Source organism: Myotis myotis, unplaced genomic scaffold, assembly GCF_014108235.1.
Source record: "Myotis myotis isolate mMyoMyo1 unplaced genomic scaffold, mMyoMyo1.p scaffold_m19_p_4, whole genome shotgun sequence".
Taxonomy (NCBI): Eukaryota; Metazoa; Chordata; class Mammalia; order Chiroptera; family Vespertilionidae; genus Myotis; species Myotis myotis.
The window spans coordinates 104,070,633-104,083,827 of NW_023416346.1; the positions used below are offsets into that span (position 1 = coordinate 104,070,633).

Below are 13,195 nucleotides of genomic sequence, written 5' to 3' on the forward strand. Positions count from 1 at the left end.
CCAAAAATAGAAGAATATATAGATAGATTAAAGAAAGGGGAAATTTTTTAAATTTTATATATATCCTAGAGGCCCAGTGCACAAAACTCATGTATGGTTGTGGTCCCTAGGCCTGGCTAGTGATCAAAGCATGAGCATCTGTCATGGAAGGGCAGATCCTAGCTGATCTCTGGGCTCTGGGCAGCATCTGGGCCCCTGGGACTCCATGTGCCCCCCTCTGCCTGAGTCACAATGCCTGAGTCCCCACACGGAGATGCAGTGAGCACAGCCAGACTCCATGGGCTGGGGTCCAGTGTGGGCCTCTGGGCCGCCCAGCAGCACTGCACAGAAACCGGGTAGATAGTATGCTCTCTCCCGGCCAGCCTTGCAGACCAGCTCCTGCACAAACCCACAGGAAGCCCGACTGGCCATTATGGTCCTGGTGGCTCTGGCCTGGTTCATCTGGAAGAATCTGTGTGGGTGCAGGATGGGCTCCTCATGGGCGCCCGGCACCTGAGCATGGTGGCTTCCCTGGCATGAGCCCTGGCGTCCCGGGGGGAGGGTAGAAGGGGGAGTGAAGTGAGGTTGGCAGACACCTCACATTCTCACCGCACCTCTGTCTCCATCACCCCCACCCCCAGTTAGCCAGTGAGAGGTCTCAGCCCCCTGCCTGGGTGCCAAGGAAGGTTGGTAACCCCCAATTCACTGTCCCAGGTTGGGGCCAGGCCTGATTGGGAGATCAGGGCCTGCCAGCCACTGGTAACTGTCTGTGGGGCTATTGGTAGGGGCCAGGCCACTAGCCTGGCTCCCTCAGCACATGGGAGCCAGGCAGCAGCCTTGCCCCCTACTGCTGCCACTGGTCACCATCTGCAAGGTAAGCAGTGGGGTGATCAAGCCACCACTCACACCCACCTTAGCATGGCACTACCCGCTCACCTGCTCCACCATCCCACTGTGGCCCTGCTCTCATTGGGGCCCATTGGGGCTGGCACTGCCTCCACTGCCACCCATTGCCAGCACCATGGATGCCTGCCATGTTCTGCGCCACCCCTGGTGCTCAGCACATGTCATAAGGAGTGGTTGAACTCCTGGTTGAACAATTTGCATATTAAGCTTTTCTTATATAGGAGATATATATATATATACATATATATATATATAATGTTATTTTTTAATTATTACTATTTTTTATTTTGTTTTTTACTTTTCTTCTTATACACTCATTCTCTTTCTACCTCCTTTATACTGAACTGTGGCCATTCCCCCTTCATTCAATTTCTTTATCTTACCTTCTGGCAATAAGCTCTACCTTTTCATATTCAGCTCTCTGCACCCTTTATTCCTGGGTGTTTACTGTTTGCATTTTTTGGTTTAGGTGTTGTTTTTCTGGAGTTTTCTCCCCATATACATATATTTTTCCCCTTCTTTTTTCTTCTTTTTCTGTTCTCCCTTACCATTTTTCATTTTCTCAATATCATTTTTGTGCTCTTATCTCTCCCTTAATTCTCTTTTCTCTTGTGGTCACCTTTATTTGGGGTTATAGGTGTCATGAACATATTCGTGTTTTGTTCCCTCTGTGTTGTATCTTGTCGAGTTCTATTTTGTGCCTTTTGGTCAACATGGTAGAGAGTGAGCCACATAACCAGACATCCTGAGAGGAGCAAAAATGAGGAGACAAAGAAACAGTCCCCATACGAAAGAAAAGAAGGAATCAACAGAAAAGGAAGTAAAAAAAAATGTAGGCAAGCAATTTGTCAGAGAAAGAATTCAGAACAATGGTCCTAAGGAAGCTGAAAAATGGAAGACAAATTCAACAACATGTGTAAAAATCAAGAGAAAATGAAGAACTAAGAAGAAATAATGACAAAGCTGCAATAAAGAACACAATAGAAAGCATCAACAGTAGACTAGAAGAAGCTGAGGACTGTATCAGAAAACTAAAAGACAAGGTAGGAAAAAACACCCAAGCAGGGCAGCAACTGGAAAAAAAATTAAAAAGGAGGAGGAGAGCCTAAGGGAGCTTTGGGACAACACAAAATTAAACAACATCTGCATAATAGGGGTGGTAGAAGGAGAGGAAACTGAGCAAGGAATAGACAACCTGTTTGAAGATATAATGACAGAAAACTTCAATGATATTTGGGGGAAAAAAAACTCACATAAGTCCAAGAAGCTCACAGAGTTTCAAACAAGATTAGCCAAAAAGTCCAACACCAAGACACATCATAATTAAACTGGCAAACACCAATGACAAAGTAAGAATCTTAAAGGCTGCCAGAGAGAGACAGAAAGTTACCTATAAGGGATCTCTCATTAGACTATCAACTGATTTCTCAACAGGAACACATCAGGCCAGAAGGGAATGAAATATACAAAGTGATGCAAAGCAAGGGACTGAATCCAAGAATATTATACCCAGCAAAGCTATCATTCAAAATTGAAGGAGAACTCAGGAGCTTCATAGCTAAAAGAGTGCTAAGAGAGGTTATTACCACCAAGCTAGCAATGCAAGAAATGCTAAAGAGACTGCTGTAAAAAGAAGAAATAGGAAAGGAAGAAAGAACACTGGTGATAAACAAATATATATATATATATATATATATATATATATATATATATATATTAGCCTAAGTGACCATTCGACCATTTGACCAGTTGATATCACACGCACTGACCACCAGGGAGCAGATGCTCCATGCACAGGCATGGAAAAATGAAGCAAACTGATGAATCTCAGAGGGAAAGTGGGAGGGGGAAAGGCGGGAAGAGATTAACCAAAGATTTTATATGCTTACTAGCGGTCTGGTGCATGGATTCATGCACCAGTGGGGTCCCTCAGTCTGGACATTGGGGATTGGGCCAACACTGGCAGTCCAACATCCCCTGGTGGGTCCCAGATTGCAAGAAGGCATAGGCCAGGCTGAGGGACCCCACTGGTGCATGAATCTGTGCACTGGGCCTCTGGTCAATAATAATCTTAAATGTAAGTGGACTAAATGCTAAAATCAAAAGACATAAGGTAGCTGAATGGATAAGAAAACACGACCCATGTATCTGCTGTCTACAAGAGACCCACCTCAGAACAAAGGACTCACACAGACTGATAGTGAAGGGATGGGAAAAATTTTTCAAGTGAATGGAAATTAAAAAAAAAAAAGGTTGGGGTAGCAATACTTATATCTGACAAATTAAACCTCAAAGTGAAGGCCATAATAAGAGATAAGGAAGGCCACTTCATAATACTAAAGGGAGCAATTCAACAAGAGGCTATAACTGGTAAACATATATGCTCCCAATACAGGAGCACCCAAATACATAAAACAACTTCTGGAAGATATCAAGGGAGAGATCCACAATAATACAGTCATAGTAGGTGACTTTAATACCCCACTAACACCACTGGATAAATCCTCTAAACAAAAAATCAACAAACACCAATCCTAAATGACTCAGATCACATGGAATTGACACTTTAGAACATTTCACCCAAAGCTTCAAAACATACATTCTTCTCAAGTGCACATATTGGGACACAAAAAAAGTCTCTCCAAATTCAAGAAGATACAAATCATATCAAGCATCTTCTCAAATCACAATAGCATAAAATTAGAAATCAACTACAATATAAACAATGAAAAAAAAGTCAAACACTTCGAGGTTAAATAGCATGCTATTGAACAATGATTTGGTTACCAAAGAGATCAAAGAAGAAATAAAAAAGCATCCTGGTAACAAACTACAATGAAAACACAACAACTCAAAATCTATGGGACATAGTGAAAGCAGTCCTGAGAGGAAAGTTCATAGCTCTATAGACCTACCTCAAAAAAACAAGAAAAAATGGCAATAAATTATCTAACCCTACAACTCAAAGAATGATAAAGAGAGCAACAAGAAAAGCCCAGAGTAAGCACAAAAAAGGAAATAATAAAGATAAGAGTGAAAATAAACGACATAAAGACCAAACAACAGCAACAACAACAACAAAAAACAATGCAAAAGTTCAATAAAACCTAGAGCTGTTTTTTTTGAAAGGATAAACAAGATTGATGAACCTCTAGCCAGGCTCACCAAGAAGCAAAGAGAGAGGACCCATATAAACAAAATTAGAAGTGAAAGAGGTGAAGTAACAACACATCCACAGAAATACAAATGATTATGAAATATACTATGAACAACTTTATTCCAACAAACTGGGCAACCTAGACAAAATGGACATCCTATATACTAAAAGCCCAGCGATGGCAAGAGACCCAGAATGACAAGAGACCAGAACCACCAAGGCCCCTTGCAAGTGGTTAGGGGCCATCAGGCAGGCAGGCAGGAAGAGTGGTTAGGGGCAATCAGGCAGGCAGGCAGAGCCCCACACGATTGAACGCCTCAAAGAGGGAGACCCAGGCCACCCACCACTGCCTGCTGGAGGGAAGGTTAGTGGCTGTGATGGGAGGAGCTTGGGGTGGTGGACGCTGCAGGGCGGGGCTGGTGCCACAGTGGCTCCTGAGTGCCAGGGGTCGCCACCTCTGCCTGTGGCTTCTGCAGGGCTGAACTGCCACTCCTGCTATGATGCCTGGGCAGATTCCAGACCAGGGGTGGGCAAACTTTTTGACTCGAGGGCCACAATGGGTTCTTAAACTGGACCGGAGGGCCAGAACAAAAGCATGGATGGAGTGTTTGTGTGAACTAATATAAATTCAAAGTAAACATCATTACATAAAAGGGTACGGTCTTTTTTTTTTTTTTTTTAGTTTTATTCATTTCAAGCGGGCCGGATTCGGCCCGAGGGCCGTAGTTTGCCCACGGCTGTTCCAGACCGTTCCATGACTACGGGCTCTCTGACAGGGCTCCGCCCGCTGACCGGACTCCCCAGCTCAGCCCTGACTGCAGAGGAGCTTAAATATGTTGACATCCACAACATTGGGTCCATGCTCGCCCCTTTGCACTTCCTGGAGGTGAAACTGGGCAAGAGGCCTTGACCTGTAAAAAGTGAGCTAGATGAGGAAGAGGAGTGGAGGAAAAGGCTCTGGGAAAAGAACAAAGTGACAGTAGCCCGATGCCGGAACAAGAAGTAGAGGACAGAGTTTCTGCAGGGGGGATCTGAGTGGCTGGAGCTCATGAATGCAGAGCTGAAAACCCAGATGGAGGAGCTAAAGCAGGAGCGGAAGCAGCTCATCCTGATGCTCAGCCGGCATCGCCCCACCTGCATCGTCAGGACCGACAGCGTTAAGAGCCCCCGACTCAGAAGGCAACCCACTGCTGGAGCAACTGGAGAAGAAGTGATCATAGGCTGGAAGGAGGAAGAGGAGAAGGGGATGAGGAGAGGGAGGTGGAGGAGGGTCCCAGATGGCTCTTCCTTACTGCATGAAAAACTCTTCAATGAGGCTCAGCACAGCCAGCATCGGCTGGGGTTTTTGGGAAACTCAGGTCAGACATACCAGGGGAAGAAACTCAGGCTGGTGAAATCCAGGACCAAGTGCTGAGACCAAAGTAGTCCTGAGGGGGGCCTGTTCTGCCTGGGGCCAGGCTTGCAGGTGGCAGGACAGAGGCTATGGGCTGGAGAGGTGCCCAATCAGGCAGCTGTGGGCACTTCTCCGGCCTTTCCACCAAGGCACCCACCCAAAGGACCTCCAAGCAGCCAGGAAAAGCCACGAGTTGCAACCAAAATTAGGCTGAGTATGGAACTCAGAGTGAAACTGCAATCTGCTTGCCCCCAGCCCTGACCCTGATCCTGATGCAAGGCTGGAGAAGGGCACAATGCCAGGCCCTGCTGTACCCACCCACCATGGTCCAGCTCAGTTCTGCCTGGAGTGGGAGCCGGGGTGCACCCTCGCTGGCCCTGCTGGGTTGCTGTGGGCACGAAACATGGGGATAATTTGACATATTAACTCGATACAGAATATATAACTGTAATTTAAGAAGGAATCTTTAAGGTCTATGACAAACGTGAATATATGCAATTTATTCAATAGATATAAAAAATAGTTTCAGGTAAATATTTTATTGTACTGCCATCTTATCAAATTATTTAAAATATGAATTGGTGCTGAACGTACATTAGTGAATCATTATATTTATGTAAGCTTAACTTTCAGATAGAAAACAGTATAAAACATCTAAAGTTGAATCTGAAGCATGTTTCAGATTTTTAGGCTTCAATGGAAAGGTCAAGAGCTCAAAATTGTGTCAGCCAAGTTCCAATTATTTTTGCATACATCATCATATTTTTAGTATTATATATTTAGCATTGTAAGTTTCAGAAAATGAGAAAGCCATCTCTGCATTTTTTATTTCTTTATATAAAAGATCATCTCCTGATTTGGATTCTTATCAATTGATAGCCTTAATTTCATTGCTATGTAAGACGATAGAAGAAATAATTTATCATATTCTGTCATTCTTTCTAGAGAAGAATAATCTTCTTCCTCAGTATTATAGTGGCTTTCAGGCAAATCAATCAACCATAGATCATGTCATAAGACTGTCTTCTGATGTTAATAAAGCATTCTGTAATAAAGAATTTTTATGTATTTTATTTATAGACAGTAAAAAACTATAATAGCCTGTTTAAAAAGAAATATAATACCTGTATTTTCTGATAATATTATAGTCTAAAATTTTTAGTTGTATGGTTCTCTTTGTAAAGAATAAATATTTGAATATACCAACTTGTTTTTTTCTCATTGATTTTAGAAAATTATTTAAGAAAATTTATATTTAGGAAATATGAGACAATATTGTTATGCTGTATCTTGGACATTTTCTTATAGATGATATAGTATATTTATTTATATGTTTTTTTCCTTGAGCATGCTCATACAATACTAATATTACTCAATAAAAATGGAAAATTTATAATAATAAATCATTCCATTTTAGTACTTGCCACATAAAACAATTTCTCTTGTAATTTTATAAAACATGTGATTATATTACAGTGTAAAATTTTTTGAGAAGAAAAAAAATGACATATTAATTTCTATGATAATACCAAACTTTATATCAAATGGAGACACTTTTCTGGTTAGATATTCTGTAAAGTGAGTACTTTAAACTATCTATGGATATTTTCAGGCCGACTATAATTCATTACATCCACATGACTAATGATAAGGAAAGAATGACATTTACTACATAATTGAAATATTTAGGAATATGACTGAATAATGACTTATCTTGGCATCATTATATTCAGCTTTATATTTGAACAATACATGTCCTAAGTAGAAATAGAAGCATCAAGAATCTTTTATGAAATAAATAATAAATTCTCTTTTCTATTGTTTGGAACTCTGGTAATAGTTATTTAATTATATGGGTCAAACATTTAATTCTGTGCTGGAATTGGATTGATATGTTTAATTCTATTCAATGTTAAGCTATTTTGATAGTCCAAACAGTAAAAGGTGAACCATTAGGATCCTTGCTTCAAAAAATAGCTAAAGGAACTCTATTTGCAAAATTTTATTTCATGGAAGCAGAAGACAAGAAAAATGTCTAAAAACACTATGTTTAACATAGTCGCATCCATAAATGACATACAATATTAAGATTTAATTTTTTCTATTTTTGTTTATACCTATAGCTTCAGAACTAAGGTCAGATGGAAAAACTGAAAATTGTCTGACTATATCTCACTTATTAAATAATGATTTAAATTATTAGTGAGAGAATTGTACCTAATAATAACCCAAATATTTTTAAAATTCACTTATTTTATAAGCTTTAGCAAATAGGGCTAATTTGTTGCACTGTTTACTACTGAATCTATAGCTAGTTCTATCATGTATTGTTTATTTATATGCAGTTAACCAGGTTATTTTTCATTTTAGCTTATTTTGCTCTTTGAATACCACAAATAGCATTGTTTTCCTCAGAGAGTCATCTGACAGTAGTTGAGGTTTTAAAGTCAGTTAGGTTGTTAGATTACTTATCAGGATATACTGGTGAGTTATTTCATGTCCTTATGGGACTGAATTAGATTACTAAAGTACAACCTTTACAATCTATCACTTTTCCAGGTCTTTTAAGTGCCATTGATATCATCCTGGAAATTTCAATCACCGCAGTGAGGATTGGCTTTGGGAATTATTGATGTCTATAATATGGTAATATGTCAAGGCAACAATGTCATTTTTGTGTAGTTTCCAGTTTGTGTAGGGATTAAAAGAAATGAAGTGGGAGATAAAGCAGTCAAAAAGGCTTTATAAAATCACTCTGGAATAGAAAATATTTAATGATTTTAAAATGAATATAATTTATTACAAAACAAGGAACAGATGCCAAACTATATAACTAAGTTAAGCAGATTTACATGAGTACACAGTATTATACAAATTTATTATATTTGTCAGACTTGTTTCTCAAAACATCAAGTATTATTTTCTGAGGATCCAAATATTGTAAGTACCATCAACATTTTTGTTCAATGGGCTGCTTTATAGTCACATTTTTTTTTCTAATTGAAGCAGCATGGACTTATGATCAGATCATATATGATTTTATTTTTCCAAAAGTTGAACATGTAATCATGAGCTCATAGAACATTTAATAGAATAAATAGCAGCCATAAACAGTAGATGGATTATAAATATAATTAATAAATGACATTATTTTACAATAACTCTCAGAATATTATTGACTTAGAAATGCTAATTATTTGAACAATGTACACCTACCTACAAACAAACTTAATTGAAATATAGCTCTTTTTGTTTCCCAGAAATCCTAAAATGATTAGAATGCAGCAAATTATTCATTTGAAGAATGATTAGATTATTTTTAAAGTCCTGTAATTTACAATTTTCTAAGTAAAACAAATGGTGTGTATCAACTGGTTGTTCTGTCACAATATGTGTGTGTGTGTGTGTGTGTGTGTATCCTTGGTCATTTACCACACTTATGTTTAAGTTTCCTTAATAAAGCTAATAATATTGCCCTTAGCCTGATTCTCTATTGAGGATGTCAGTAATATTTTTGGTATCACCCATCAAAATCCCCACTCTGCAGTCCAAGGTAAGACTTTCCTGGGAAATGAAAAAACAGAGCAAATGAGTAGTATGATACAATGGCTGGAGGAAAGGCAGAGAAGTAAATACATGATAAAAATCTGACATACATATTTTCTTACCAGTTATTTAGAAAGATTTCTTGGGTAGAACTACTCACAAAAATTATTGTGTGAATATCACAAAAATTAGTCATAACTTATCTATATGCATATCACCTCCAAAGGCAGGTTTACCTTTTGTAACTTGCAATCTGTGACAAGCCTCTCTTTCAGCTTCAATTTCTTGAGCTTAAAATTTCCCAAACTAATTTTCCCTCAGATTGCCTCTATTTATTATCAGTAACAAAGCCTGATCTTCCACCTTCACTCTGAACCTACCACTGCTGCAGCTGGTGTTAACATTACTACTATAACCCTTTCCTTATGCTTCCTCTAGTCTCCATCCTCATTTATTTACTTATTTATCAATCAATCATACCAGCGTCTGTGATTTATACTCCATTGAAATTCTTTGTAGTGCCTTCTTGGCTCTTAACAGAAAAAAATAGAAGATACTAACTAGTATTAACTGAGCATTAATCACATGTCAAGAATTGTTCAAATGTTGTCATATATACTATTATTACCCCCATTTTACAGTTGAAGAAATTTAAGGTCAGGGATGCTAATTAACTTTCTGATTCATAGTTGGAATCAAATTCATAATTCAATAAGCTTAATAAATGCAATCAACTCTATAATGCCTTTCAAAAAGTATACAAATTCCTTCTTTTAGTAGGCATTAATTTAATAGGACAGTTTTTGGTCATGGGGTGAGAGAAAAGAGGGATATAGGGTTTCTATTTGACAGAAAAGGTATGAATGCAACAACAAAGCTATTTCCTACAGTCAATCAGACATTCCTGAATCCTAAATTGCTGAGTGACAATATAAAAAAATCAATCAATTAATTATTTCTAACTTGTCAATTTACTGGATTTCAGTCTTTTTAAGTGAAACATTTTTTTACTAACACCCCTTATTTCTATAAATTATTACTTTCAGACAATCCCTCCCCACAAATACACACTTTTTTTTGGTGGTGTTGTTAATCCTCACTTGAGGATATTTTTCTCTAGATTTTTAGGGAGAGTGGAAGAGAGCGGGAAGGACAATATCTATAGATTTTCAGGAAGAGTGGAAGAGAAAAGGAAAGACCAAGAAAAACATAGATGTGGGGGAAACACATTGATTGGTTGCCTCCTACATGAGCCCTGACCAGGGACCAGGCTGGAGAAGAGCCTGCAACCAAAGTATGTACCCTTGTCCAGAATCAAACCCACGACCCTTTGTTCTGCAGGCCAATGTTCTATCTACTGAACCAAATCAGCTAAGGTTCACACACACTTTTTATTGAGTTTTCTCACAAGAAAGAAATGTATGAGAGTACCCTTTCTCACACACTATCTCTGCCATTGGGTTTTCTTATTTAACATAAAAACTTAATCAATTGATCAATTTTTAAAATGGCCTTAAATTGTTCATCAAGAGCAATTATTTTAAATTTTTAAATCTTTATTGATTAAAGTATTACATATGTCTTCTTTTCCCCTATTGGCCTCTCCCTGGCCACTCCCTCCCCGACCAAGCACATGCCTTCAACCCCAGTGTCTGTGGCCATTGGTTATGTTTATACTAGAGGCCCACCACACAAAATTCATACACTGGGGGGTGTCGCTCAGCCCAGCCTGCACCCTCTCTAATCTGGGACCCCTCAGGGGATGTCCGACTGCCAGTTTAGGCCCAATATGGGACATCTCTATCACAATCCGGGACTGCTGGCTCCTAACCACTTGCCTTTCTGCCAACCTGATCACCCCCAAACCGCTCCCCTGCCAGTCTGATTGACACCTAACTGCTCCCCTGCTGGCCCAATTGCCTCCAACTGCCCTCCCCTGCCAGCCTGATAGCCCCCAACTGCCCTCCCTTGCCAGCCATCTTGTGATGACGTGGGGGCAGCCATCTTATGGTGGCCATCTTGTGACGATGTGTGGGTGGTCATCTTATAATGACATGTGGGTGGCCATCTTGTGATGATGTGGGGGTGGCCATCTTGTGATGACATGAAGGCAGCCATCTTGTGATGGCGCAAGGGTGTGAGGATCAATTTGCATATTACTTTATTATATAGGATGCATGCATACAAGTTTTTTGATTGTTCTCTACCCCCTCCCTCTACCCTCCCCTACCTTCCCTCTGAGGTTTGAACATCTGATCAGTGCTTCTCTGTCTCTGGATCTGTTTTTGTTCATCAGGTTATTTAGTTCATTATATTCCACAAATGAGTGAGATCATGTGATATTTATCTTTCTCTGACTGGCTTATTTCGCTTAGCATATGCTCTCCATGTCCATCCTTGCTGTTGTGAATAGTAGGAGTTCCTTTTTTTTATTTTATTGCTTAAAGTATTACAAAGGGTATTACATATGTCTCCTTTTTTCCCCTGCCCTTGACAATCCCCTGGCCTCCCCTACCCCCCAGTGTCTTATGTCCATTGGTTATGCTTATATGCATGCATATAAGTCCTTCGGTTGATCTCTTACCACCCCCTTCTGCCCCCCTACCCTCCCCGGCCTTCCTGCTGCAGTTTGACAGTCTGTTTGAGGCAGCTCTGCCTCTGTATCTATTTTTGTTCAAAAGTTTATAATGGTCTTTATTATCCATGAATGAGTGAGATCATGTGGTATTTTTCCTTCATTGACTGGCTTATTTCACTTAGCATAATGCTCTCCAGTTCCATCCATGCCGCTGCAAATGGTAAGAGTTCCTTCTTTTTTACAGCAGCATAGTATTCCATCGTGTAGATGTACCACAGTTTTCTAATCCATTCATCTACTGATGGGCACTTAGGCTGTTTCCAGATCTTAGCTATGGTGAATTGTGCTGCTATGAACATATGGGTACATATATCCTTTCTGACTGGTGTTTCTGGTTTCTTGGGATATATTCCTAGAAGTGGGATCACAGGGTCAAATGGGAGTTCCATTTTTAGTTTTTTGAGGGAGCTCCATACTGTCTTCCATAGTGGCTGCACCAGTCTGCATTCCCACCAGAAGTGCACGAGTGTTCCTTTTTCTCCACATCCTCTCCAGCACTTGTCGTTTGTTGATTTGTTGATGATAGCCAGTCTGACAGGTGTGAGATGGTACCTCATTGTTGTTTTGATTTGCATCTCTTGGATGATTAGTGACTTTGAGCATGTTTTCATATGTCTCTTGGCTTTCTGAATGTCCTCTTTTGAGAGGTGTCTATTTAGATCCTTTGCCCATTTTTTGATTGGATTGTTTATCTTCCTTTTGTTAAGTTGTATGTGTTCCCTATAAATTTTGGTGATTAGGCCCTTATCAGATATGACATTGGCAAATATGTTTTCCCACGCAGTGGGATTTCTTGCTGTTTTGTTGACAATTTCTTTTGCTGTGCAGAGCTTTTTATTTTGATGTAGTCCTATTTGTTTATTTTTTCCTTAGTTTTCATTGCCCTAGGAGCTCTGTTGGTAAAGATATTGCTATGACATATGTCTCATATTTTGCTGCCTGTGGATTGCTCTAAGATTTTTATGGTTTCCTATCTTATGTTTAAGTCCTTAATCCATTTTGAGTTTATTTGTGTGCATGGTATAAGATGGTGGTCGTTTCATTTTTTTGCATGTGTTTGTCCAACTTTCTCAACAGCATTTATTGAAAAGACTATTTTGACTCCATTGTATGCTCTTGCCTCCTTTGCCAAATATTAATTGAACATAGTGACTTGGATCAATTTCTGGGTTATCTGTTCTGTTCCACTGGTCTCTATGTCTGTTCTTGTGCCAGTACCAGGCAATTTTTGGGACAGTGTCTTTGTAATATAGCTTGATATCTGGTATTGTGATCCTCCCTACTTTGTTCTTCTTTCTCAGGATTGCTGTGGCTATTTGGGGTCTTTTATTATTCCATACGAATTTTTGGAGAGTTTTTCTAGGTCTGGGAAATATGCCATTGGTATTTTAATAGGTAGTGCATAGAATCTATACATTAGTATGGACATTTTAATGATGTTGATTCTACCAATCCATGAACACGATATGTTCTTCCATTTGTTTATGTCTTCCTTTATGTCTTTTTTCAACATCCTGTAGTTTTCTGAGTAGGAGTCTTTTACTTCCTTAGTTAAGTTTATTCCTAGGTATATTAA

At 39.3% G+C, this 13,195-nt stretch overlaps 1 pseudogene; it reads left to right on the forward strand.

Moving 5' to 3' along the window:
- The first annotated feature begins 231 nt into the window (after nt 1–231).
- LOC118653545 lies at nt 232–5,256 on the forward strand (annotated as a pseudogene).
- Nucleotides 5,257–13,195: the final 7,939 nt, after the last annotated feature.